General features: G+C 37.0%; 1 protein-coding gene and 1 non-coding gene across 6 annotated transcripts in view; one reads left to right on the top strand and one right to left on the bottom strand.

The window, feature by feature from the left end:
- The window catches only part of NLGN1 (neuroligin 1), a 1,020,375-nt gene that overhangs the window by 588,806 nt on the left and 408,542 nt on the right, over positions 1 to 23,027 (bottom strand). The window lies entirely within an intron of this gene.
- LOC132532915 (small nucleolar RNA SNORD56) lies at positions 19,874 to 19,944 on the top strand. Its single transcript, XR_009544828.1, has one exon. It is a non-coding gene; the product is annotated as a small nucleolar RNA SNORD56 (small nucleolar RNA).

Below are 23,027 nucleotides of genomic sequence, written 5' to 3'. Positions count from 1 at the left end.
CAAGTTGAAGAAATAACTTGAGCAAAGAATTTCTACATCTGGCCTGGTAGAGCATACCTGTTACAGTGCAAAAGGACTTGCGTGGGACTGTGCGGTGGCACACCTGGTTAAGTGTGCGCATGACAGTGTGCAAGGACCTGCATTCAAGTCCTTGGTCTGGTCCTGCCTACAGGAGAGAAAGCTTCATGAGTAGCGAAACAGTGCTGCACATGTCTCTCTCACTTCGCACCACTCAGTCTCTCCTATTTTTCTCAATTTGTCTCTGTCTCGATCTAAAATAAAATACAGGGGCTAGGAGGTAGCACAGTGGGCTAAGCGCACATGGCATGAAGCACAAGGACTGGCACAAGGATCCTGGTTCAGGCCCCTGGATCCCCACCTACAGAGGGGTCACAAGCAGTGAAGCAGGGTCTGCAGAGGTCTGTTCTCCCCCCCCCCCCCTTCTGTCTTCCCTCCTCTCTCGATTTCTCTCTGTCCTATCTAACAACAGCAAACAATAAGGGCAACAAAAAGGAAAAAATTTGCCTCCAGGAGCAGTGGATTTGTAGTGCAGGCACTGAGTCCCAGCAATAACCCTGGGGGCAAATAAATAAATAACAAGTTAGGAAAATAGCTTAGCAGTAGAGCACAAGGTTTGCATGCGTGAGGCCCAGGTTCAATCTCTAGTAACATATGTGTCAGAGCTAAGTGGTTCTCTGGTACTCTTTTACAAAGAAAGAAAGAAAGAAAGAAGAAAGAAAGAAAGGAAAGAAAGAAAGGAAGGAGGAAGAAGGAAGGAAGGAAGGAAGGAAGGAAGGAAGGAAGGAAGGTGGAAAAGAAAGAAAGAAAGAAAGAAAAGTAAAGAAAGAAAGAGGAAAGAAAAGGAAAGAAAAGAAGGAAGGAAGAGAAAGAAAGAAAAAAGGAAGGAAGGAAGGAAGAAGGAAGGAAGGAAGGAAAGAAGGAAGAATGGGAAGAAAAGAAAATATGGGTCTGGAGAGACAGTAACTTTGAGGAAACTCACATGCTATGATATCATTCTCTCTCTTTCCCTCTTCCCCTCTTCTCCCCCCTCACTCACTCATAAAAAAAAATTCAGCTTGGAAACAGCAGAATCATGAATGTATGAAGTCTTGGGTATGAATCTGCTAAATAAACACATTTTAAGAAAAAGGACATATGGTAGGATAAAAAAAAAACTATACCCCAAATTTCTAAATGTATTACTTGTGTCAGTACTGCATGTCATGATTTCTAACTACAATAAACAAGGAGAAACAGGCTTACATGCTTTTGTTGAAGGTCTAAACATGTTCCTTGTGTATTCAACCATGCACCAGAGAGCAATAAAAGGATAAAAAATGTCTTCATTCATAAAATATTTGTCAAGTAATGAATACTGTATATAACAAAATTCTGGTTTTGTTTTCCCTTTGCAGCACCAATGTCTCACTCTTGTGAGATTTCAAAAATCCTAGGCCGGAATTTTCATTTTTTATTTTAGAGAGACGGACACAGAGAGACATCACAGCATAGGAGCTATCCCTGGTATTGTGATATTCCCATGTGGCAACAGGGCTCACACCCAGGCATGCTCCTATCAAGGCATAAGCCAATCTCCTAGAAGGTGCAGTGAACCCCTAAAAGACTTTGGGCAGAGGAGATTCATGGCATATATGATATTCTAACAGAGATGAAGAATATGAACCCTAGCAGGAAAATGCTCAATATTTAGCCCTTTAGAATAATGCTTTCTAATTTCCACTTCTGGATCTTGAGAAACCTAAAAGTAATGAATACCATCTTAGGGCAAATAAAATGTTAGTTTGGGTTTTGAAGTTTTGTTTTGTTTTTAACTGGAGTAATGATTAGTGTGTCAAACTGAACATTGCATCTGTTTGATAAGCAAAAAAAACAAACAAACAATAACAGCAAAAATGAAGCATAATTATTTTCTTAAAGTAAATATTCTTATAGACCAGGATGCAGAAGATAGGACACATGTGCACACGTATCCATATGTTAGTGTAAAATATATACCTTTAAGTAAAAGTGCGCAAGAGTCTGCAGTGAATAGACTTAGACTCAATAAGTGAAGCAAACAAATAGAAAGACTAACAAAAGACACCATGAAGTACTTAATCAGATATTTTCTACTTAGGCCTAGATACCCTCCTCTCCTACTTCCTATTTCACTTCCCTCAATGACTCTAAGTCAAACCTTGTCAGGTTTGTAGTCCTACTACTAAAGCTGGATAAGGGCAAGAGACCAATACTCTTTAATAATGGCCTTTTTTTGGTCACTACCAGGCCACACCATTATCTGGGGCTCCAGTCAGGAAATCCTTGGATTTCCATATAGTTATTACTTGCCTATACCTCTCACAGATCCCCCTCTATACTATCACTGGTCAGCTCCATTAAGAACAACATCTACAGGACCTTGTCCTCAATGTAAAACAAAAGCGGCAGGGACAACCCCACTCTCTGAAGAGTTGCTGTGGTCAACATAGACTGCCACTCAAGGAAGATTATTCCTAAAATGAGTGCAGACTAGAATGTTTCTAGCTGTTACCATGGACTGCCATCTTAATCTCAGACTGGCTGGGATGCAGAGGTTACACAGGCTCCTGTGCTAAACATAAATAGATATGAGTCCTGAGTCAGATCCATGGTTCACAGTTAACAGTATTATATACTTCTCCCATATTTGGGAGCTACTCTCTGCCCTGATCCAGCTTTCTAGCCCTATTCTCAACTTCGACACCATCTTCCCAGACAATACTTATATCCCACCTGAATGTTAACTGTTGGGCTCAGGAAAAAAGTAGTAAAGTCATGAGCCCCTTGGAACATACCTAAAATAGACTTCCTAGATTCTTCCCACATGAAGACCCTTAGTAAAATATGCTGTGTTCTTAACTTTAGATTCTTGAATATATTTTTTTAAATGTTCTGATTTATATCTTACTGATTTTCAGCCACCAAGTCACAGATGCTACCAGGATGCAAAACTGACTTCCTTGGACAGAAGACCTCACTAATGTGTCCTGGAACCTCACCTCCTCAGAGTCCTATCCCATCAGTGAAAGATATAAACAGGCCGGGGATACAGATCAACACGCCATGTCCATGTTCAGTGGAGAAGCAATTACAGAAGCTAGACCTTCCAACTTGTGCACCTTATAAAGAATTTTGGACTACACTCCCAGGGGGATAAAGAATAGGGAAACTTCCAATGCAGGGTATGGGATACTGAACTCTTGTGGTAGGAATTGTATCCCTCATCCTACAATTTTGTCAATCATTATTGTCAATCATTAAAAAAAGAAAGAAAATAAATAAATATTCCTATAAAAAAAACAATTACAAGGTGAACTTGAGGAAGTATTTGGCCTTAGTGATATGTAAGGTCTCAGCTGATATTCAACAGACCATGAGCTTGAACATTTTTCAAAGTAGTAAGTAATAGAGGAAAACTTTCTTAAGATTCTGAAGAGTTAATCTTTACAGAAATGTCTTCTGTGATTAAAGGTCAGGAACTATTCCATATTTGATAAAATACTTAGTAAAGGGTTCTTTTGGCAACTTCCTCTCACCTTTGTTTTGAATAACAGAAAGCAACTGATTGAATCTTCTCAGAGAAAATAATTCATAAAAGACAGAAGAATCAGACAGATTTGATTTCCTATGATCCAATTTTAATAATATAGAAGTGTTGCCAAATTTTATTTTTTTTAAGTAATGAAACTTTGTAAAAGCTGAAAAAAAAAGATTCATGAGAGGTGCTCTGCCCTGCTCTGCTCTGCTCTGCTCTGCTGTGCTGTGCTGTGCTGTGCTGTGCTCTGCTCTGCTCTGCTCTGCTCTGAATATAAATCAGTTGCTCTTTAAAACCTCTGAGGTACTGGTCTCTAAATATTAAATTACATTTTATTTTTTACAATTCTGGCATTAGGAGTTCAAATTACTTATACACACATATATAGAAATATATATTGGCCATCTTGCTCCTAGTTTCTATAATTTGAGAGAAAATTATAGCTAGGAGAAAAAAAAATCTAGAAGTCAATATCAAACATGTCTAACTGTTGTACTTAGATTAAAGTGAACATGAACTAAAACTTTGAAATAAAATGAATTTTAAATGGTCCAAATTAATACATAAAAGTGAATTATTCAAATACATATTATTTGAGAAGCAATTGTTCAAAATACAAAGGTTCTACTGGTTGAATTTCAGACTTGATTTGTCTGAAATAGTTTTCAGAACTTGATATTAATATGAAAAAATAAGTAAAACTCTAAAACATTAAATGAGGATATAAGTTAATAGTGGGCTTACTATGATCCTTTCAAGTTGAATAAGTCACTATTATTTATTCCAGTTGTCTTCTTCTTATTTAGTCAACAGTGAACTCTTTATAAACAAACAGTAATCTTTAATAAAGTAGCTGGATACTTTTAACTAGATAATGAATTTCCCATGGAGAAACCGGGAGAGATAGTATTTAGAACTTTCTAGATAGTTCTCTAGTACTATTGTGTTTTTTTTTTCAAGTAAAATGTTGATTCCTTTGTAATTGCCTTAAACTCCCTCAGAATTTGGACACACTTCTTATATAAAGGAAGACATATGTTTATGTTAAGTACAAGTCAATTATTAGTCCATTGTGCATTTACTCATCAACATATGCCAACTATCATTATGTGCCTGGTATGCACCATAGTCACCTTATTAGAAGAACTTATAATCTCATTAACAAAGATGTCTCATTATGCTTGCAATATTTCCATAAGTACCAATTTCACATTTCTGGTTCGATGTCTATTAAAAGACAACTGTTCAGCATTGTAGGAAAACATGGCATTATTTTGTTTATTTTCCATGTTATTAATGTCTTTTCCCCATTATAATTATACATTAAATATTTATAGTCACTTACAGTTGGAATTCTAAAGAATCCTCTCAAAATAAACTATAATTACAATTTATTTTATTACTGATCTAGAGAGTAGAGCAGAACAAGATAACTTAATCAAAGTTCCAAAATAACTGTTTATCTAGATAAAAACATTAGTAAACAATTTTAGTGATTTCATGGCTTATGATACCGCCTATGCCAGATACAAACTATGAAGTAACTAAAACTCTACAATCCAGCTTTATTTATAAATGTATCCCTAGATTACACAAATGGGAATGTTTGTTACTATTTAAATATAAAAAACTAATCTCCCTTTGTTATTTTCTATAACCACTGAGGTCAGTGTTTCCTCTCTCTCTCTCTCTCTCTCTCTCTCTCTGTGTGTGTGTGTGTGTGTGTGTGTGTGTGTGTGTGTGTGTGTGTGTGTGTGATTCTCTTTACATTGCCTCTGTTATTGCTGGGACTCTGGGCCTGCACTATGAATCCATTCTTCTAGGCAGTTTTTTTTTTCTTTTCTTTCTTTCTCTTTCTCACTCTCATTCCTTCCTTCCTCCTTTCTTTTTTTTAATTTTTATTAAATAAAACAGAGAGAAATTGAAAGAGGACAGGGACAGAGAGAAAGGAAGAGAGAGACCTAGAGACCTGCTTCATTGCTTGTGAAGCATCCCCCTGTACGTGGGGAGTAGGATTTTTTTTTTAAATTTTTTTATTTAAGAAAGGATTAATGAACAAAAACATAAGGTAGGAGGGGTACACCTCCACACAATTCCCACCACCCAATCTCCATAACCCACCCCCTCCCATGATAGCTTTCCCATTCTCTAGCCCTCTGGGAGCATGGACCCAGGGTCATTGAGGGTTGCAGAAGGTAGAAGGTCTGGCTTCTGTAATTGCTTCCCCGCTGAACATGGGCGTTGACTGGTCGGTCCATGGGGAGTAGGATTTTGAACCTGGGTGCTTGAGTATGGTAGTATGTGTGCTTAACAGGCTACACCATTGCCTGGCTTCCTGATATCATTTCTTCTAATCCTACAAATTGTGATTCTTTAGTTGCATTATTACTCCTAAAATAATTCAAAACAAGGATTTTTTGTACTATGTGACAACCTTTTCTCCCTCTGCTTCCACTCTGAGTTGGAGAAATAACAATATATTGTTATCCACAACAATGTTTATAAGCATGCACCTTACAATCACCTTTCCGATATGTAGAAGATTCTATTGTTTTTACTACTGGCAGTAGAATTATGATATTGCTGGTACTAATCTCGCAAGGAGGAAGAAAAATAAGGGGAATGAGAAAAATATGATGAATGGGGTATATAGTGAAGAAATGTAATTTTCTTTATATGCATGCATGTTTAATATACAAGAAAGTAATAAGCAAAATAAATAATACATGACACGCACTAAGTGATTTAGAAATCAGAATATTTTATCCTCTAGCAAATGTTTTTAAATTAAACTCTGAGCATGACCTCAATGCAAAAGACATAAGGCAAGGAAGACACAGAAAAGAGAAGGGAGCTTCTAACCAAATAAGTAAATATATTTTTTAAATATTTATTTACTTATTCCCTTTTGTTGCCCTTGTTGTTTTATTGTTGTTGTTATTATTGTTGTTATTGATGTCGTCATTGTTGGATAGGACAGAGAGAAATGGAGAGAGGAGGGGAAGACAGAGGGGGAGAAAAAGACACCTGCAGACCTGTTTTACCGCTTGTGAAGTGACTCCCCTGCAGGTGGAGAGCCCGGGTTTAGAACCGGGATCCTTATGCCGGTCCTTGCGCATGCGCTTCGTGCCACGTGCGCTTAACCCGCTGCACTACCGCGCGACTCCAATAAGTAAATATTCTAATAAAATGTGTACTGAAAGGAAATGGAAACTAGACATTTCCTTTCTCACTGAAACATGTCTGAAAACATAAAACAACTTTAATTGATATTCTTGTTGTTCAACATAAATGTGGTGTTCTGCAGGGGACGAATAATCACTCTCAACACACAGGGATGAAGGACAGTGAGCAGAGGTAGAAATATAGACTGGCCAGTGCACTGTGTCCTTTGAAAAGAGCGAGAGAATTTCTCTTGAGCAGGCTTCCGTTTCTACACAAAAATGTTCACTTATTCTGGGGTCTTACAGAAAGCAAGAGGGTCACAGGATGAAAGAGAGCAACTTCAGACAGGAAGACAAACGATTCCTATGCCTTTTTTCTCCTTCTGATCTTCCTGGTAAATTTCCTCTTTGTTTCTTTGCAACTCCTTTTACCAGTCTCCAGAGACATTATCAGCACTTTATCTCAAGCTGCTTAAGCCACCCTGTAGAAACAGCTCTTGTCTATCTGGTCAATTATGTTTACTATCAAGATAATGAAAGCTTTCCCTGATGTCATTTTAGAATGTCACAACACATTGCTCTGTAGACATTTCTTCAATAAATTAAAGTTTCTCTGCTACAACCTATTTTTTCTTCTTTTCAATCTCCGAGAATCAAAAGGAATTCTGTGAGTCAAGAGGAATTCTATCACTGAACAATCTACCTCTACCATACAAATTATTGTGTACACATAGATCCACACATGCAATATTGCATATGTCTTCATCTATACATCTTCAAATACTAATGACCATCATGACAAAGCGACTAATAAATAAAGCAGACATTATTCACAAAGAAATATTATTAATAGGTGCCGTCATGTAATGTTAGAAAGTAATGCAAGTGACTTAAAAGTTCACTGATATAAAGTAATAAAAATTATTCATCCCCCTGGGGGTCAGGCGATAGCGCAGCAGGTTAAGCGCAGGTGGCGCAAAGCGCAAGGACCTACAGGGGTTAAGGATCCAGGCTCGAGTCCCCAGCTCCCCACCTGCAGGGGAGTCACTTCACAGGCGGTGAAGCAGGTCTGCTGGTGTCTATCTTTCTCGGCCCCTCTCTGTCTTCTCCTCCTCTCTCTATTTCTCTGTCTTACCCAACAACAAGAACATCAAGAACACCAACAATAAAACAAGGGCAATAAAAGGAATAAATAAATAAATATTTTTAAAAATTATTCATTCCAGGAAAAATATAATGGATATGTGCTAGTCTATTTTTGGTAGAAAGAAACTAATTTCTCTGATCAATTTCTCTGATCCATTCTTAATCAAATAATTGTGTTTTACATCACTAATTATTAATCAAATGATAGCCTGACGATTAATAACTTGGTTACTAAACTTATTAAACAATATTCTTATCAGAATCATGCTAATTATGATTTAAGGTAAGTGGCATAGTCAGTTCTATTGCTGTTATCTGTTACTATGAGAATATCTCCTGAAAGGGATACTGAAATATCATGTTACAACATTCCTCTTATGAGCCAGAAGCAAACACACTTATTTCACATGGCAACTCTCACATAAGTTCTGTTCTCCTCTTGTTTATAGTCAACAGTTTGACTTCCTAGTATTGGACATACCCTCTAGTCAGAATGCGATCTATGTATAGCCCTCTGGGTGAGTATTAAGGTATTAGGGGACAGGGTAGTGATGCATCTGGTAGGGCACACATGTTACAATGCAAAAAGATCCTGGTTCAAGCACTCTGTCCTCACATGAAGGGTGGAGGATTCATGAATGGAAAAGCAGTCCTAAAAGGTGTCTATTTCTCCCACTCTCTCCCCCTCCTCTTTACCTTTCAAGGTCTCTGTGTATCTATTCAACATAAATGAATGAAATTTAAAAATTAAACCTAAGGTAGGTTAGCTCAGACAGGGTGCAATTAATCACTGTCTTTCCATGCTATGACTTCATAATGCCACATAAGGTCATATTAGTTTTCCTGATGGCCTCACCCAAATTTGACTAGCATTAAAGAGCTCTCTTCTATGCTGTCAAATGTCCTTTTTTCCTTTAGGAACTATCACTAAGTGTTTATTCTTCCTGAACTTAAGAAGGGATTGTATATTGATGTTGATGTATTTTGTGTTGTTTCTTTAAAAGTCATCTAGAAAAATATAAAAATCTCACAGTAGGGAGTCGGGCTGTAGCGCAGCGGGTTAAGCGCAGGTGGCGCAAAGCACAAGGACCGGCATAAGGATCCCAGTTCGAACCCCGGCTCCCCACCTGCAGGGGAGTCGCTTCACAGGCGGTGAAGCAGGTCTGCAGGTGTCTATCTTTCTCTCCTCCTCTCTGTCTTCCCCTCCTCTCTCCATTTCTCTCTGTCCTATCCAGCAATGACAACAACAATAATAACTACAACAATAAAACAACAAGGGCAACAAAAGGGAATAAATAAAATAAATATTTAAAAAAAAAAAAAGTAAAAAAAAAAAAAAAATCTCACAGTAATATCTGATACGACTATGCTCAATAAAAAATTTAAATAAAACAGAATAAAAGTGCTTTGTAATTTGAAATGCAACCTCACAGACATTCATATATTTTTTAGATTATTGAATATATATATATATCCCAGGATTATGAATATACTACTTCCAGTTGCCATTTTCCTTGGTTTTTTTTTCCATTTTATTCAATAGCACAGAGAGAAACTGAAAGAGAGACAGGAAGATAGATACCTACAGATCAGCCTCACCGTTTGTGAATCATCTCTCTGCAAGTGGGGAGTGGGGGCCCAAACCTGGATCCGTGTGCATTGTATTATGTGCACTTAACTGTATGCGTCACTGCCCTGCTCCCTATTTTTAAAAATATATAGTAGAGGGCATTTTGAAAAATGAATATCATTGGTTAATTAGTCAGAGAAACAGTGGGTAGCCATGCTTCATGGGTAAAGGGTAAGTGGTTTACCCACTTCTGAAAGTTTTCACCTTCCTTGGTCAAACCCTTCTTCTCTCCCTTACGTTTTTTGTGCCTTCTACCTGTGTGTTCACTCTTTCTCTTCTCTCTCTTATAAATCCCTTTTTTTCTGTATCTTTAAGTCAGAGTTCACCAGAATGAAATATGAATAGAGTTGAAAGGCTGGGATAGTTCTATTTTACTTGTTTGCTTTTAACAGTCGAACCACTCATCTCTGGCTATTATTGGTGGTATGGGGAATAAAACCCAGACTTTTCACTTCAAGTCATCTGTACCAGAATCGTGCTCTGACTGGTCCCTTTCTCTCATTTGCAGTAAAAACATATTTTAAAACTAGAATAAACGGGGGCTGAGTGGTGGCACACCTGGCTGAGTGCACATGTTACAACATGCAAGGACCCAGGTACAAGCCCCCAGTCCCCACCTGCAGGGGGCAAGCTTCCAGAGTGGTGAAGCAAGACTGCGGGTGTCTCTTTATCTCTCTTCCTCTCTATTTCCCCCCTTCCCTCTCTATTTCTGGATGTTTCTATCAAATAAAGATAATTAAAAAATTAAAAGTAGAATAAATGTTTTGAAAATTAAATAATACAGGCACTTAATTACCCTCTTTCGTGCATAAGGTATAGACTATTTGAAGACCAAGTATGCTTAAAAGATTTGGAGAAAAGAAAGAAAGAACTGCATAGGCTTAGTCCATTTTTTCCCTATCATTTGCTTATTAATCATTGTAAAAAGGCATACTACAGGAAAATGAAATCACATGCTTCATGCCTGTCAAAGATCTGTGTGAATTCACACTCCACATATTACTTTGAAAATCTCCCTATTGCTTGGGAAATGCTGTCACAGTTATTGGAATGTATACCCTAAAATATCATGAAACCAGTACCTGGAATGTCTGTTTTCCTGAGTTTAACCTTTCCCCTCTTCTTCCTGTAATGATTCCTGACATGTAATTCTCACCCCAAACTTTATTGTAATCATAGCAGATTCGGAGTCAGTGAATCAGCAATCACTTTTTCAGTGTCTAAGACACTCCATTTGTGAGCTAAGCACTTAAAAAGATACATTAACTTTCAGGCCACTTGGGTGCTATTCGGAGTAATGGTTTTTAACAGTTAATAATGTATAACATAACTAGAGAATGCCTTAGGCAGACTCATTGTGTAGTAAACATAATAAAACAATTTCTTTTTAACATCAATTGGAAGTACATTATTACCTCTACCATTAAGACATAGTGAGGAAAAGATTCCATCATTTGCATAGTTTATATTTCTATTATTATACTTTATCTCATTTAGATTTTAATCACTCAAGTGCTTTGTTCGTTTATTTTTATGTATTAGCATTTTAAAGGGTACAAATATTTGTATCATTCCTTTCTCAGAAGATCCTATGTCTAGCAACCTACTGTTAAAGTAAACTACTCCTCACTTTATTAAAATATAAAGCTGTGTTTCCTTATCAGGGAAGGCAAGTTAAACCCAGCATGGCTTTTTTTTTTTTTTTTAATGAAATCTTGATTCTCTAGGGTTTACTTCAACACTAGCCTCCCACTATTTCTCTTCTTGTCAAGGCACTTATCTACCTACTTCCTCTCAGCTCAAAACCAGCCAAACTACCTTTGGCTTGTCACTTGTCCTAGAGACATAGAAAAAAACTAATCAAGATTGAACCAGCATCATGTCTTAATATTACAGAATGGTACTAAAACTACTAACAGGCTATAAGATTCTTGTCACTATAATATCTTCTAGTTCTTCAAATGCTTTCTCAGAGCATTTCTTTGCTATGAACTCTGAGAATTATCAATAGATGTCTCAATTGGCCTATTCTCAGAATTTAATCAAAGACTTTGATATTAGATTCATGATCCTTGGCTTGTTTTTATTAGGTTGACTTTCTGTCACTGATGTGTTCCTGGTAAAAAAATCTACATTACCCATTTCAATGGAAGATCTTAGAGGGAAAAAAGTAATGGAGACAAAAAGAGCTTTCATCACATCTACCGGTGATTGAAGCTTTATTTGCTCACTTTGTTAATTTTAGAGCTACCAGGATAGAGAAAAATCTTCTGTAGAAAATGAGTATTATTGAAAAAGATGTCTATTAAAACACTTAATGGATGGCCTCCTGACCTCAGAAATATTTTGATATTTTTAAAATAAATCTCAGTAAGAGCTGCCGGAAATGGCATAAATAAGCATATTTAAAAGGTGGTGATTGTCCATCAACCTTGCCAACTGACCTGCCTTGTCTGAACTTCCAAGTTTTCATTTCAAGACAACTGCATCTTTTTTCATGTTATATGTGATTGTTGATGCTGGCTCACTCACAATTTTCCCACTTATTCCTTGTCTATCTCTCAGGGTCACTAAGTATAATTTATCTGGCCAGCCCCTCCTCTTGGTTTAGATTTCTTTCCAGTGTACAAGGAGACAGGTCACTTTGTTCAACAGAAATGAAAGGAAAGGTTCAGTCCAGGGGTCTTCAAGCACCCTAGCAGAACAAGAAAATCAGGGTTTTTGTTTTTTTTTTTAAACACAAGGACTATGTCTCATTATTGTCACATGCCAAGTGGAGTATTTAAGCTTATTACTCACTGGTTCACTGTTCTGCATCCATACTGAATGTAGAGAGCAAACATTATGGCAAAAAAAAAAAGACCAAGACTGAGTCAGCTTTCAACATTTCTCAATGATCTGCACAATAACAGCTGGAAACAAAGCAGATTTTCCCACTTTATTTTACCCAGCAGCGACCATAAGCACTTCCTCTACTAATTGTTATAGGCCTGGAGTTAAAGCTGTATGATTTTAGGTAGCTCTAGGTAAACATCTGCTAATTGCTCTATTTTGCTAACTTGAATATCACAATTTGTACAATGTCAACACATTAATGAGTTAGAAATGTTAGTTGCTATGATTGTCATTAGTTATTATACTGTAGAAAAATAGGCACCTGAAAAGCTATAATTAAGGGAAAAAAAGAGAAAATACTACTTTTTATATGTTTTTCTCTAATTTGTTTTCTTGAAACCAATGAATTTACCTGTTATCATTTACTACTTCCAAGCAGAAAAATAAATGGTGGTAAATACAATTAAAGTGAATTGAAATACCTTCTGAATGTTCATACAGGACAATGAACTATGCCTGACTGGGTCATCTGTATTTATTTACCCATGTATACCACAATAAAAGTACCAGGCATGGTATATTGCATCAAAGCAAAGGACTCTGGGAAAGGGGGGGCTGTAGAGAATCTTGGGTACTGGTGCATGATGAAACCATGTGTCAATGACTGCACTGTAAACCATCAGCATATCCTAATAAAAATTATTTTAAAAGGGGGGTGGAGCGGTAGCACAGGGTTAAGTACACATGGCCCAAAACAAAAGGACAGAGTAAGGATACAAGTTTGAGCTCCTGGCTTCCCACCTGCAGGGGGGTCACTTCACAAGCGGTGAGGCAGTTCTGCAGGTGTGTATCTTTTTCTGCCCCTTCCTCTCCTGTCTTCCCCTCCTCTGTCAATATCTCTCTGTCCTATCCAACAACAATAGCAATAACAACTATAATAATAACTACAACAATAACAAGGGCAACAAAATGGAAAAATGGCCTCCAGGAGCAGTGGTTACAGGCACCAAGTCCCAGTGATAATCCTGAAGGCAAAATAAATAAGAAAGGAAGAAAGGAAGGAAGGAAGGAAGGAAGGAAGGAAGGAAGGAAGGAAGGAAGGAAGGAAGGGAGGAAGGAAGGAAGGAAAGAAATCTTGGTTTAACTCCATTTACTGTAGCAAGAATCAAAGTTAAACCTATGAGGCTTCCCACAATGTGTATATACTCATTATTAAATTTGTTTAATGTTAGAGATTTCTTTTAATTTTTATTTTTTATATAGAGACAGAGAAGGAGAGGGAGAGGAACAGGGGGAGGGAGAGGGAAAGGGAGAAGGAGGAGAGGGAGGGGAAAAGGAAAAAGAGACCACAGCCCTGAAACTTCCTTCAGTGCAGTAGAAGACAAGCTTGAAACTGGGTCTTGCAAGTTGTCAAAGCAACACACTATCCAAGTGAGCTATTTTACCAACCCAATGTTAGAAATTTCTAAATTGCTCAAGGAACTGTAGAGTAGACAAAGATCAATCAGATTTTTCCTTCATAGTGAAACTGAGGAAATGTACATATGCAACTATAATTCAAAATAGGGGGTAGAGGGTAGAATGAATAATGGTTATGCAAATACTCTCATGCCTGAGGCTCCAAAGTCCCAGGTTCAATCCCTCACACCATCATAAGCCAGAGCTGAACTGTGCTCTGGTAAAAATATATAATGATAATAATAATAATAATAATAATTTTAGGATGTGGTAAGTGCCTTAGAAGAAAAATAAAGTACTATAGGGTTCCCAGAGGAAGGAAAGAGAACTTCTAACTGGTAAGAGGAAAGTTATCTATGAATGAAAAGTGTAAAGTCACTGGCAAAGGCAAAGAGGCACACATGGCTTAGAAACAGACAACAATATATTATGGAACATAATGGATCACTAAGGAGGTATTTCAGTTCATTTGCAAAGGATGGTCTCATTTAGTAAATTGATGTTATAACAGACTAGCCATTAGAAGAAAGCACATTGGATCCCTGTCACACCCTATTTCTGTTGATTAAAGATGTAATTATAAAACAATACAAATCTTAGAAGACCATTTAGGAGATTAAATATACAACTTCGATACTTGAGAGTTCATTGAAAGCAAGACAGACAATGTAGAAGTAAGAAAAACAAAAGATGAACATATTTATTATATAAAATTTTGAATTTTTTCTACAAAAACACACCTTAAACAGCTAATAGATTGTGAAATATACACATGCAATACAGACAATTAAACAAGTTGTTACATTTAATATATAAGAAGGTTTAAAAACAAGGTAAAATCTGGTATCTCAACGGAAAAAGAAGTTAATAAATTAGAATAGACAACTTACAGAGTAAATCAAAATAATCAGGAGACATATAGATATATGAAACCAGTCCTGGGACTAAGGATAAGTATAAATGAAAATAATGCTGAAATAGGACGAATTTCCACATAACTGGCATATGGTAAAAAAATGTGATAATGCCTAGAATTTTCCCCATGTTCTTAGGGACTTTTATATATTGCTTAAGCAGTGCTAGTTCACACAGATATTTAAAAAACAGCATTAAAATGTTTGTTAAGGACTGGTACCAGTTTACATTCTCAGTCTTATAGAAGGATTTCCCTTTCCTTCACATCTTTGTCAGCACTGATTATTACTGGTTCATACTGTTTCTGGAAAATAGTCTGGAGATTTTTCAATACTCTTTTTAATTTATAAAAAGGAGATATTGACAAAACCATAGGATAAGAAGGGTACAACTTGGCACAATTCCCACAACCAGACCTCCGTATCCCATCTCCTCTCCTAATAGCTTTCCTATTCTTTAACCCCCTGGGAGTATGGACCCAAGATCATTTTGGTATGCAGAAGGTTGAAGGTCTGGCTTCTGTAATTGCTTCCTCATTGAACCTGGGCATTAACAGGTCGATCCATACTCCCAGCCTGTCTCTTTCTTTCCCTAGTGGGAAAGCTCTGGGGAAGCGGAGCTCCAAGGCACATTGGTGGGGTTGTCTGTCCAGGGAAGTCTGGTCGCATCCTGCTAGCATCTGGAACCTGGTGGCTAGAGTTAACATACAAAGCCAACCAAACTGTTGAGCAATCATGGACCTAAAGGCTGGAATAGTGCAGATGAAGTGTTAGGGGGTCCTAAATTTTGTAGATAAGAACAGGGCTGATGCAGAGGCCTTCCTCACTAGGGAAAGAGAAAGACATGCTGGGAATATTTATAGACCTATCAACGCCCAGGTGCAGCAGGGAATCAATTACAGAAGCCAGATCTTCAACCTTCTGTATCCCAAAATGACCTTGGGTCCATATTCCCAGAGGGTTAAAGAATAGGAAAGTTATCAGGGGAGGGGATGGGATACAGAGTTCTGGTGATGGGAATTGTGTGAAGTTGTACCCCTCTTATCCTATGGTTTAGTCAATGTTTCCTTTTTATAAATAAGAAAAAAAAAAAAAGAACAGGGCTGTCAGTTTATCCAGGAATTTCTCTCCTAGGTATATATCCAAAGAATTCAAAAACACTAATTCAAAAAGATATATACAAGCCAAGATCACAGCCACGATTTGGAAACAACCCAAATATCCAATAATAGATGAGTGAATGTGAAAGCTGTGATTTAAGTAATATAATGCTACTGAGCTTCAAGAAAAGATTAAAGCAGGCCTTTTGTTACAACATGGATGGAAATGGTAGGGATCATGCTAGGGTAACAAATCAGAAACAGAAAAAACTAGTATTAAATGATCTCATTTCTATGACGGATTCAGGAAATAAAGCAACAGTCAGGGTGAAGCATGTAATCATGCTTTGTCTGTGTCTGTAAATCTGGGGTCACTAAAGTGGGGAGGGGAGCTCGGAGGAATGTGGGGGCCCAGAGCTCATCATAGCAGGGAAAGAGGGCTTAGTTAAGGTGGATCAGGTGAGTGAATACATTTTAAGTGTTGTGAAATTATATCCCTGAAGCAACAGCATTCTTATAAAAAAAGTCCTCAATGGGAGTCGGGCTGTAGTGCAGCGGGCTAAGCGCAGGTGGCGCAAAGCACAAGGACCGGCATAAGGATCCCGGTTCGAACCCCAGCTCCCCACCTGCAGGGGAGTCGCTTCACAGGCGGTGAAGCAGGTCTGCAGGTGTCTGTCTTTCTCTCCTCCTCTCTGTCTTCCCCTCCTCTCTCCATTTCTCTCTATCCTATCCAACAACGACAACAACAATAATAACTACAACAATAAAACAACAAGGGCAACAAAAGGGAATAAATAAATTAAATAAATATTAAAAAAAGCTTAAAAAAAAAAGTCCTCAATGAAAATCCATTAAAGAACCATGCATTTTCTAATATTAGAAAATGCATGGTTCTTTAATGGATTTTCTAATATATATTATTTCTAATATATATTAGAAATATATATTATATATATTAGAAATAATATATGTTATAAATATATATTATTATATATATATTCAATTTTTAATGTGTGAGAAATAAAGAAAGCCACAGAGAGGGGGTGGGCAGTTGTGCACCTAGATAACTGCACATAGTATAAAGTGCAAGGACCCATGCAAAGATGTGGGTTTGAGCCCCCAGGCTCTCCATCAGCAGGGAGGATCACTTTGCAAATGGTGAAGCAGGTCTGAAGGTGTCTATCCTTCTGTCTCCCCCTCCTCAATTTCTCCCTGTCCTGTCCAACAAAAAATGGAAAAACTTGGCTGTCATGATCAATGGATTAGTAGTGCTGGTATCAAGCCCCTGTGATAACCCTAGGGGGGAAAGGAAGGAAGGGAGGGAGGGAGGGAGGAAGGAAGGAAGGTAGGAAGGAAGGAAGGAAGGGAGGATGGAATGGAGGAAAGAACTGTTTATGGTGGTGCTGGTGACTGAACCAGGGATTTCAGAGTCTCTGGCAATAAAATCTTTTGCAGAATTATTACATTCTTTCCCCAGCTCAAGAACCATATGTCTTAATTAAAACACATATAATAACAGTGATTCCACTCACACAGAAATAAAACTATGAATATAATGTAATGTAAACAGGGGTGTTCATAGATGGATTGCCTTAGTGGCAAAGATGGAAAAAAAAACAAAACAAGAAATCTTTTCAACAGAGACATGATTGAATAAGTTACATCTCTGCTGAAAAATTTGTAAAAATGAATGAATATCCATTAGATGAATTAGAGGGATATCTGTTAGGAGTTTGTATATAAAAAAAATTATGATGTAAAAAAGGATAGTCAGCTATTCCTGCTCTGTAAAACAAAGTCTTGAAACTTACATATATGCATGCCAGTAAAATGAAGTAAAGAGAACATGGAATAATGCATTGTGGTAAATTAACGCAATATCTTGACGTGTGCTTAAGAAAGTAAGTATTGGGGTAAGCGGAAGCATGGAAGATAAAAGAAAAATAACACAGTTAGTATGGATCAAATCTGTTGCAAGTACATAAATGCAAAACGAAGGAGTAATCAGGGTCTGCAAGTTGGTTCATCTAGGAAGGAAACTGCTTTGTCATGTGCATGACCCAGATTCCAGCCAGGTTTTCCTGTGGGGAAAGCTTCAGTGCTGTGGTATCTTTTCCCTTCTCTCTCTCTCTCTCTCTCTCTCTCTCTCTCTCTCTCTCTCTCTCTCTCAATCTGAAAAAGCTAGCATGGGTGAAACAATGACAACCAACTTAATCAGTTGAGAATACTGAAGCCAGGAGACATGGTTACACCAAAAACACAGGAGATCTACAGTTGTATCAGAATTCCTGAGTCTGGGTGGAGGTGTACTTGATTGAGTACACATGTTATATTGTGCAAGTACCCGGGTTCAAGCTCTGACCCCCACTTTCAAGGGGAAAGCTTTGCATTTGCAAGTGGTGAAGCAGTGTTGCAGGTATCTTTCTCTCTCCCTTCCTCCCTATCGCCTCTTCCCTCTCCATTTCTGGCTGTCTCTATCCAATAAGTAAATAAAGATCATAAAAACATTTTAAAAAATGAATTCCTTAGTCATGTTAACGAAAAGTTATTACCAAATCCCAAAGAAAGAAAAAATGAAAACTGATATTAGAATTTGTGCCGTCGTAATTTATGTTGATGTATATAATTGGGACTAGCTACTGTTTAGGTATTTTTTATTTCATAGTAAAAATTTATTAGAACCTGAAGTAATTACATATAGAAGTGGAGAGAGTATTTCTGATGATGTAAAGTGAGTTTCTTCTGGCTGAAGTATAGGAATTTATTACAGAGAGCAGAGGGAGACATTTCTGGAAAGATTCATTTAGAGCTTAATTATGGGAAAGATTGGCTGGCTAAGCAGGTTGGACTTTCTCTTGTGGACTACTAAATACCGTGGGTGATAGATTAGAGAGAAAACTACAAGGTCAGATAGAATGGGGTTAGGAAGCAGAGTAGCAAGATGAGATTTAAATTTCAAACAACATTTCTATTTTATTGACATGAATCAGAAACTTCCAGCAGAGGAATTCCTTTTTTTTTTCTTCACTTTCAAAAGGCATAAATTCAAAAGGGCCAACATAATAGTGTCCCACGTACCCACTATCTTAGTCTGCTTGGGTAACCATACAAAAATACCATAGACTGGGTAGTTTAATCAAAATAAATGCTTTGCTTATAACTCTGGAAGCTGGTGATTCAAAATCAAGGTGCTAAGTGTTTCAGTTACCAGTGAGTCTTCCCCTGGGCTTTCATTCAGATATCTCCTCACTATGTCCTCACATGGTCTTTCCTTGCTGTGTCTTACGCATTTGAAAATCTCTCTCTCTCTACCTATCTATCATCTATCTATCTATCTATCTATCTATCTATCTATCTATATCCCTATCTGTCTATCTATCTATCTATCTATCTATCTATCTATATTTTTATCTATCATATCTTTGTTCCATATTACTCTTTTCTTATACAACAACTAGATTAGAATATCAGTTATACCCTCACTTAATTTAATCTCATTTCCTCAAAGCCCTCTAAATATTGCCCAATTAAGAGTGCAAACCTTAAAAGTCAATATTCACTCTGAGTTAGTTCCATTTGTGACAGAACTAGCATTCACTTTGCTCCAGAAGTATTTTTTCAGTGTTCAAATACTTGTTGCTAGGCAGCAAGATAGCATACCTGCTTTGCATGTGTGTGACCCAGATTATAGTTTAGCCCTCAGTTCAATTTCTTTCCTTCTCTCCCAAAGTGTCTTGTTCTTTCTGAAAAAGGTGGTCCAGAGCAGTAAAACCCCATAAGAACAACAAATTCTATTTGTTGTATGCCCACCATAAAGAATATACTAAGCAATATAAATCACTCTAAAAATCATACTACTAAAATAAAATGCAGGGCTGTGGAGATAGCACAATGGTTCTGCAAAAGACTTTCATGCCTGAGGCTCTGGGGTCTCAAATTTAATCCCCACCACCATCAGTGAGAGCTGAGCAGTGAGCAGTACTCTGTCCTCTCTCTCATACATATCTGTATATCATTAAAATAAAATTTTAACTTTTAGAAATAACTCAGCACTACAATGATGTCAGTATTTTTCATCAATAGCAGTTCACCTGGTGAGTGTTAATACCTTGGGTCTGGGTGAAGCTGAGAAAATAAATTAAATAATTAAACACTGATAATAACCCACATAATTAAATAAATTGCACAGTCTTCCAGACAATAAAAGTTCTGTAGAGAAAAAAAAAATTTCTGTAGAGAAAAAAAAGCAAGAAAAGAATAACAAAAATGCTCTAGTTAAAAGACATCACTATTTCATATAACATAGTTACAGAAATAAGTATGATATGATGACACTGCTGGGTTGAGCTAAAAAACTAAGGAGACCATCATGCAACTGATGAATGGAGAGTAGAAATAGATGGAATAGATGGGATTCTTGTGGGGGATAAGAACTAGAAAGGGTTGAGGACAGGAGGAGGAAAATAATTCTTTACAGAGAAAATACGAGGTAAAGCTCCAGAGGTTACAGTGTACTTGGTTTGTTTGAGGAAAAGTGAGGGGCTAGGAGTTGGCACACCTGGTTGAGCGCACCTGTTACAGGGTGCAAGAACCTAGGCTCGAGACCCCTGTCCTCACCTGCTGGGTGAAAGCTTTGTGAGTGGTGAAGCAGTGCTGTAGGTGTCTTTCTCTCCCTCTCTATCATCCCCTTCCCTCTCAATTTCCTGCTGTCTCTAGCCAATAAATAAACATAGATAATAAAAAATTTTAAAAAAGAGAAACGTAAGAAGATTACTGAGTATCTCCAGAGAATATGGAAAGAAGATGCTCAGGGGACTAACAGGAGATAGCCTTTGTAACATTTATTTTGGATTAAGAAGTAGTCACTGGAGGTTCTAAGGAAAGGAAGAAGATAAAAACAATAGCTTGATGCTGAAAATAATCCCAGAGGAGTAACAAGAGGAGAAGGGGAGCTATAATCCAGATGAGATATAGTAATATTTTGCTTTGAGTCAATAAATAAAGAGACAATAAAAACCAGATACATTTTATTCTGAAGGTAGAGCCAACACAATTCCCTTGGCATATTAGTTATGTGCCCTGAAAGAAAGATATTCAAATTTGGCATTTCTTTTTAAATTCTTACTAATTAAAGGCAGGAGACTATCATTTTTTAATTGAAGCAATACTGTATTATACCATTATGTAAGTTTTAGGTACACATTATTAGTAAGTCAACATTTCTATGTATTACATCAAGTTCATCACTAGAAGTGAAAAAAAGGGAGGGAGGAAAGGGTAGATAAAACTGGTAAACACTGTAGTAAGAACAGAAAAATCAGGCATCCTCAAAATAAATAAGGGTATAAGTAAAGATTTAAAGAGGTGTTCAGCAGCATGTTTGAGGCCCAAAGTTGAATTTGACACTGTGTATTCCAGAGGAGTGCTCTGGTGACTCTCTTGGATGCAAATCTACTATTTTCATTTGCTGATAGAAATGGTTAGGGAAATTCAGAAAGGCAGATGATTTTCAAAAGAATATTGGGTGGAGCTTTCTCTTTTTTTTTTTTTAAGTATTTTATTTATTTTGTTTTAGAGAAAGATGCAGAGAGAGAGACACAGAGAGAAACACCACAGCACTGCTCAGCTCTGGCTTATGGTGTGGTAAGGGGGATGGAACCTGGGACTTCAGAGCCTCAGGCATTAACAGTCTTTTTGCATAACCATTATCCTATCTACCCCCGCCCTGGGTGGAGCTTTCTAAAACAATGTCCAGGAGTTGCCAAAAGAAGATGATATCTGATACATACTATAATATCAGAACTTCATTTCTCTTAGGATAGAGATGGGTGTTGGTAATAGGTAGTGGGAGAAAAGATCATATTCTCTTCTACTTGCTTCTGTTTTCATGGTAACAAGAAGCATGATTATCAGGTGAAGCTGAAAATTGAGCAGTTGAAATGTTGAGGGGAGGAATGTTAACTAATTCAGGAACAAGTAAAAGAGTAAGAAAATGGTAATATTACAATTATATATCCAGGATAGTCTTAGAACCACTTGAAGTTGACAAAATGAAGTGCTGGGTCATTCAGTGTGGCTGTGTTATTTTTTTTTTTTCTCTCTGTCACATAGAGAAGCTACCAGCCAAAGTCCTCCCTGAAGATGAAGACTGAACAGGGGCTTGAACCCCAATCCTTGCACTTGGTAAATGTACTTTCATTCTGAAGATGTACCATCCCCTGGATACTATCGTTCCCTTCCTGTGTACAATATAAATATTAACTGCTCATTAAGAGTGTGATGTCTTTGAAAAATCATTTCAGCACATCAGACACACACTAACTCAGTTAAGTTCCATTTGACTTAATAGAACTTTGCAACATGACAGCATCTCTGCTTTTAGAATGACATGATACCTATGGCCACATTTTTTATGTTGATGTAATCATAGTTAACTAAGGATGAATTGCAGTAGAGTTATTATTAAACTCCAGAAAATAAATATTAGATAAATTGATAATTTATGGTTGTATCTATAATATGTATATTGAATATCACAAAGTCTTATGATCTTCAGCAAGCAAAGAAAATTTAGGTCATTTGAAATTAGTCTATGTTAGTTGCCTTCCTTTTAAAAATATTTCAATTATTATATTTAATAGGAGAGAGGAAAATTACAGAGAGAAACACAAGTCAACTGCTCAGCTCTGACTTATGGTGGTGCTGGGGATTGAACCTGAGACCTCAAAGACACATACTTGAAAGCCTTTGGCATAACCCTTACACTGTCTCCTCATCACCACTGTTTTCAAAAGAGCGAATGATCTGTCTTTGCACTGGTATTAAAAATAATATTTTAAAAGTAGCAATTAGAAAATTTGCACTATATATACTTTGTAACCAGAACCCAAAGTTATAAGAAACATGCTATCACATAGTTGAACACCTTCCAAAGGTTTCTTTTTAAATGTGTACTATAGTAATTATATTTAATATGAGTTTTGCTCCAACCACCCTAGATAAAGCAGCCATTCTAAAGCCTAGTTTTTCTCTAGGAAATTTGAGTTCTGTTGAAATGTTCTAGTGATACCAGAGTATATTATGTCACAAAGAACTTTTACTGGTTTTGAATTTTCTTCTGTTGGAGTTTAGACTTCAATGTAAACTACAGAAAGTATTTGCATAAAGGGGTTCTATACCATCTAAAGAACTAACTACAGGGAAGCT

This window comes from Erinaceus europaeus, chromosome 14 (assembly GCF_950295315.1).
Source record: "Erinaceus europaeus chromosome 14, mEriEur2.1, whole genome shotgun sequence".
In the NCBI taxonomy this organism is placed as follows: domain Eukaryota; kingdom Metazoa; phylum Chordata; class Mammalia; order Eulipotyphla; family Erinaceidae; genus Erinaceus; species Erinaceus europaeus.
This window is presented reverse-complemented; position numbering and strand designations above follow the sequence as displayed.